The sequence below is a fragment of the Geospiza fortis genome, unplaced genomic scaffold (assembly GCF_000277835.1).
Source record: "Geospiza fortis unplaced genomic scaffold, GeoFor_1.0 scaffold4, whole genome shotgun sequence".
NCBI classification, from domain to species: Eukaryota; Metazoa; Chordata; class Aves; order Passeriformes; family Thraupidae; genus Geospiza; species Geospiza fortis.
This window is the reverse complement of record NW_005054475.1, coordinates 614,014-619,339: the sequence shown is the minus strand read 5'-3', so window position 1 is coordinate 619,339 and position 5,326 is coordinate 614,014. Positions and strand designations below refer to the sequence as shown.

Genomic DNA, 5,326 nt, shown 5'->3' with positions numbered 1-5,326 from the left:
AGAGCCCAAAAAAAAAAGAATAAAAAAAAAAAAAAAAAAAAAAAAAGAGAGGAAAAAAAATGGTGGTGTTTGTAGCGCGAGATGGTGGGATAAAGGAGCTGATCCCTCCTCCTGGATCTACAGCAAAGCCGGCCATTGCAGTTCCATTTATCCTTTTTTTGTGCAATGAATTGTCTGATCCGGACTATTGGGTTGCATTTGCAGCTTCACTTACTGCGGTTTGGTTCTGTTGTGCTTTTTTTCCTTTTTGTTTCTTTTTCATTCTTTGTTTTGGTTTTGGTTTTTTTGTTTTTTTTCTGGGTGTACTTTTTTCCTCTTTTTCATTAAAAAATAATCCTTCCCAAATCTCCCAAGGAAAATCTACATCTCTGTGGAACAAATAAAACATTCAGGCACAAACTTCCATCATGGATTGTAAAAAAAGAGATGTGTTGGTTTTTGTTATTTTTTCTTCTTTTATTTTTATTTTTGATGGCATTTCTTCTCCTGCTTTTAGGACACACTGTAGTAGGAAATCAATGGAGGAAAACAAAGGTAATATATATATATATATATAATCAAAGATATACTGGGCCAAAGTTATAGTGATTATATATAATTAAATTATCGTTTCTAGGTGTGTGGGTTTATTTTATATTTTAAGTAGTCCCCGAGAAAAGGTCATATGTATATAAAAATATGAAATATATAGCAGTATTTATATATTTATATTTAATAAATATATACAAGTATTTCTGTATCCGTAGAAATAAAAGAGCATCTGTATGGGCCTAAATCTGCAATTCTATGGGAAAAAGCAGTATTTTTAGGTACGTAGCTTTTAAGAATTAAGAGGCAATGTTATAGCCTGTAACAACACCCTGATGCAGGAAAAAAGGGTAAGGCAACATTAAAAGAATATTTAAAACAACAAAAAAACCCCAAACCAAAAAAAAAAAAAAAAAGCATGGTACCTTGGCTACAGCCTCCAACAACGAGCGTGTGGATGTTACAGGATTTGGGTTTTTTTAATGGTATTACCACGTCTGATCACACCAATATATGATTTTAATTAAGCGAATGGCGGGCGAGCTGTCGTGGGGAGCAGGCGAGCAGCGATGGCTTCTTCCCATACCACTGCGGCTCCGATGATAAATCAATCCTCGTGCGCTTGGGATTTTTTTTTTTGGTGTTTTTTTTTTTTTTTCTTTCCTTAAGCACTTTTGGGGATTTTCCATGCTGTGAGGAGACCGGGAGATGGCGGCTTCAACCCCTGCGAAGGAGAACAAGCGGTGGAAAAGCGAAGAATTAGGCATAAAACTACCCACCTTGGGGGTGTGTATGGTGATGATGAAGGGAGGGGGTGGGGGGGGCATGTGGAAAGCGCAGTTCAGGGCCAAAACCCCTCAGCTGTGAGGGGAAAAAAAATTAACATTTTCGGGGTATAGCTGGGGGAGCGTGGGGGGAGCTGAGGTGAGAGGAGAAACCGGGGGCTCCGCCATGGCCGACTAAAAATGCGCATTTCTGGCCATTTTCACATCCTTTCGCAAAGGCGGCGAGGAGAAAAGGGCAGGACGGAGGGGGGGATAAGAAGAAGGTCAGGTTTCACCCGCAGCGCTTTCGCCGCCCGCCCGGAGGGGATTCCCACGGGATCAGAGCCCACCGCTGTGCCCACACCGCTCCTCGCCCGTCTTTCCCCCCGCTCTCCGACCGCCGCCATTTTGTCGCCTCAGAGCCGCTCCCGCTGCCCCGCCGGGCGGCCATTTTGTGAAGCGAGCGCGGGGGGGCAGCGCCTGAGGGGCCGTGAGGGGCAGCCCCGGCCCGCGCCGCCTTTTGTCCCCCCCAAAGCCCTCCTTTTCCTCCTCATTTTATCTTTTTTTCTTCAGGAGTTTCTCTTTTTCCTCACGAAACACTTCGTGCTTAACTCCCCGCCTAGAGCCCCATCGCTTCAGAAAAAAACCAAACAAACAAACAATAAAATATAAAAAGCCAACATAGATGAAGCAATCCAATAAATGAGATTAAAGCATATTCCCCAGCTTGGCTGTGAGGAAAAGTTTAGCAGCACGGAGAATTAAGGTATATATTATTATATACATATTTATTCCCCTTCCTTTTCCCCCAGTGATAAATCCCTGACGTCAATAATCCACTTTGACAAAGGGGATAACCTCTTCGAAAAATATCCATGTTTTTATTTCAATAAAACACCTCACTCACACTGCTTTACTGGACATTTCATCAAAATAAAGATACAACTTAAACCACTCGAAGCCAAATCTGGGTGAAAATTGGTAATTTTCAGGAAACGACGCTGCAGGATGCTGTAATCACTGATACGCTGAAGGAAATCTGGGATATGAAATAGAAAAACCCTGCTCGCAGGTGTGTGCTGTGCATCTGTTCACAGAAATAGGGTGGGTTGGGCTTTTCATCCTTCATTTTATAAAGGCCAGTATAGCACTCGCAGCCTGGTAACGCGCTTGCGCACTCGCCTCATCCCTCTCTCCTCATGCTACCAAAATCAGTGTGTTCTAAAACTATGTTGTGGCAGTGCGTGGCCAGGAAAACTGGGTAGAAATGAGAATATTAGCATACAGCTTTTTTTTTTTTTTAAATACATATCTTACCTGTGCTGCATGACCTGGAGAAATCCACGCTTTGGGCTGTTCCTTGTATAATCCCTGCTGGTTTTTGCCTCTCCCAGAATCAGCAGGATCGGACCACTTTTCATTTAAGAAATATAATTTTTTTTAGGCTGTGTCAAAGGAATGTGTAGAAAATAGGTCTGAATGCTCTGTGGGGAAGAACAACGCTGCAGGGAGCTGGCTGGGATGTGACTGCCATTAACCTGGGATCGAAAGGAAAAAACACCCATTTTCCTGCAGCTCTTTCTATCTTATTTGAGAAAAATCATTGCCAGCACCAAACCTTGCTCCCAGCACCTTTTCCAGCCCTTTTATCATCCCACTTTCCTTGCACCACACTACAAATCTTCTATTTTCCAAAGAAATCTGCAAAAAGGTTGGTTGTTTTTTTTGGTTGGTTATTTTTTTCTATGAAGCAACAATTTAACCACTGATTCAAAACCACTACAAGCTGTGCCTGGCAGCTCCTTCAATTTAAAACCTCTTTTTAAAAACCAGGCAGTCCTTTGAGTTGTAAAAAGATAACCTTTAGGCTTTTTTAATGGGACACACGGTTGTATTCCTGGGAGCAAGTTGGCCTCGCAGCAGAGGGAGAGATCAGATGCCTTCGCTGGGAAAGCCCAAGGAAATTTTATCCGCGGGCCGCACCCAGCCTGAAGTGAGGAAATATTTGCATTTGCTGCTCCTTGGAAGGCAGCCAGGTCCTTCCCGCTCTCCTCAGCCTGCCAAGAGGGATTGCAAGAGCTGATTGCAGCAGCCAAGGGAAGGGCTGGAGCCATCCCGAGCGCTGCCATCCTCTCTGCCCTTTGCCACCGCCACAGGGACAAGAGGAGAGACTTGGAGTGGGGTGTACACCTGGGTGGTCCAAGGTGGGCCCAGCACCCCAAAATGTTACTGTTCAAGGCAGGGTGTGTGGTTGGTTTATTCCTGCAGACCTGAGTGCTTGCAGAAGCGCTTGTGACTGGGTGAGGAGCCCAAGGACAGGCTGAGCCCCTGCAGCCGATCTGGGTTTGCTTGGCAGCGGGACAGGATCCAGCTCCTGCAGGATCTCCTGCATGCAGCTCAGAATTCCTCGAGCTCCTCCCAAGGGAAAACACAGAGCTGTGCTTTTCAGGCACAATGCTCCCCACGCCTCAGCTCGTACTGCTTTCTCCCTTTATCTGGGAAGAAGATGCCTTCAATCAGTCTTTTTGTCCTCTCACCTGTGTCCATGTATCCCTGTACCTTGTCACCCTCCACTCCTGAAATATCACGTCAAATCCGACCACACCACATCCCTTCACCATGCTGCCAAACTCTCCAGAGGTGCCTTTCCTTTCTCATTGCTTTCCAGGACCTTCTCCAAGGCTGCCTGTAAATAAAAGCATTTCCCTGCCTGTCTCCAGCCAAAAATTCTGCAGTCCCAGTGCCAACAGCCCATCCTGGAAGGCTCCAAGGGGGAAATACCCAACTCCTTCCCACCATTCCTCTGTGGAAGGGTAGTGCAACTTGGAATAACACATCCAAAACACCACTCAGCATTGCACTTCCATCCTCCCCAAAAACCTTGAGTGGAAAAATATCTGTATTACAAAAAGCAAGCAGCTCTTTGCCCTCCGGGCCTTCTTTTTCCTGCTCTCTTTGGCCACTGCCACATCCTTTTACTTTTTTAGCATCATTTTGATGCCAGATTTTCCTCTCGCAGTGCAAGAAGCTTTGGAAAGTGAGAGCTGACTTGGAGCACAGGAATTCCTTGGCATGGGACAAGGAGTTCCCACCCAACTGGACCCAAAGCCACCAACTTACGTGACCAGGACAAACCACAACTTATTTATAAATACCTTTAAAGCAAGTTGTGACCTGATTGATGGCCCGGAGATGCTCATTAACAAACACTGAGTAATCAGCTTTGTAGACAGGGAAGAGTCATCAGGAAATAGTTATTGATGTGATTAATTAACCATCATTAACCCCTTCACTCATAAACACAGCACGCGCCGGCAATGTTGTATGTGCTCCAGGAGCTGCTGGTCTGGTGGTTGCTTTCTTTGTTTACAGCTCCCATTTTCCATCAGGAAAGCATTAAACATCATCTCACATGCTCTTGCTATTTTCTGCTCTTGATTTGTGGCTTTTTAAACACTTTCCGTTAAAAAGAAAGTTAAAAAGTTTCTCCGCCTGGTTTGCAACGCCCTCGCAAACAAAACCACTAAGCAGCAGCAACATCGGTTGTGCAGATGTTGGGCACGCAGAGAAATGGTCTAATTTCTGCTGGTTTGAGGCCTGTGCTGAGAGGAGATCAAAAAGCTTCCACTGGCAGAGCGATATAATCTTGGATAATATGCAGAAAGGGGGCTGTCCGTCTTTCCCAGCGTCCCGGCCCTGCGGGATGCTTTTAGCTGGAATTTTGCTGCCTGATGGAGGAATCTGTGCTCTGGCTGCCCTCTGCCGGCTCCGGGATAGATAGTCAGCAAAAAAAAAACCCAAACCACACCAAAACTCCTTTTATCAACACCACGAAACATTGCCAGATCCCATACCCACCCCAAAAAACATTTGGCTCTCCCCTCGGTGACAGCAGCATCTGCCACATCACTACACCCTAAAATCAACTTTTATGGACCAACTCTCACCACGCCTAGAAAATCCAAAACCGGCTTTTTTTCCTTATTTTTAAACTTGGATTTGATAGGTTTGGAATGCAGGGTGGATGAAAGGAA

The 5,326-nt window shown here is 45.2% G+C and overlaps 1 long non-coding RNA gene across 1 annotated transcript; it reads right to left on the bottom strand.

Annotated features, from left to right (window-relative positions):
* Positions 1–435: 435 nt before the first annotated feature.
* Positions 436–2,002, bottom strand: LOC115948685. The gene is made up of 2 exons (XR_004082476.1): positions 1,657–2,002; positions 436–1,252 (listed from the first exon to the last, which is right to left on the bottom strand). It is a non-coding gene; the product is annotated as an uncharacterized LOC115948685 (long non-coding RNA).
* Between the last annotated feature and the right edge of the window lie 3,324 nt (positions 2,003–5,326).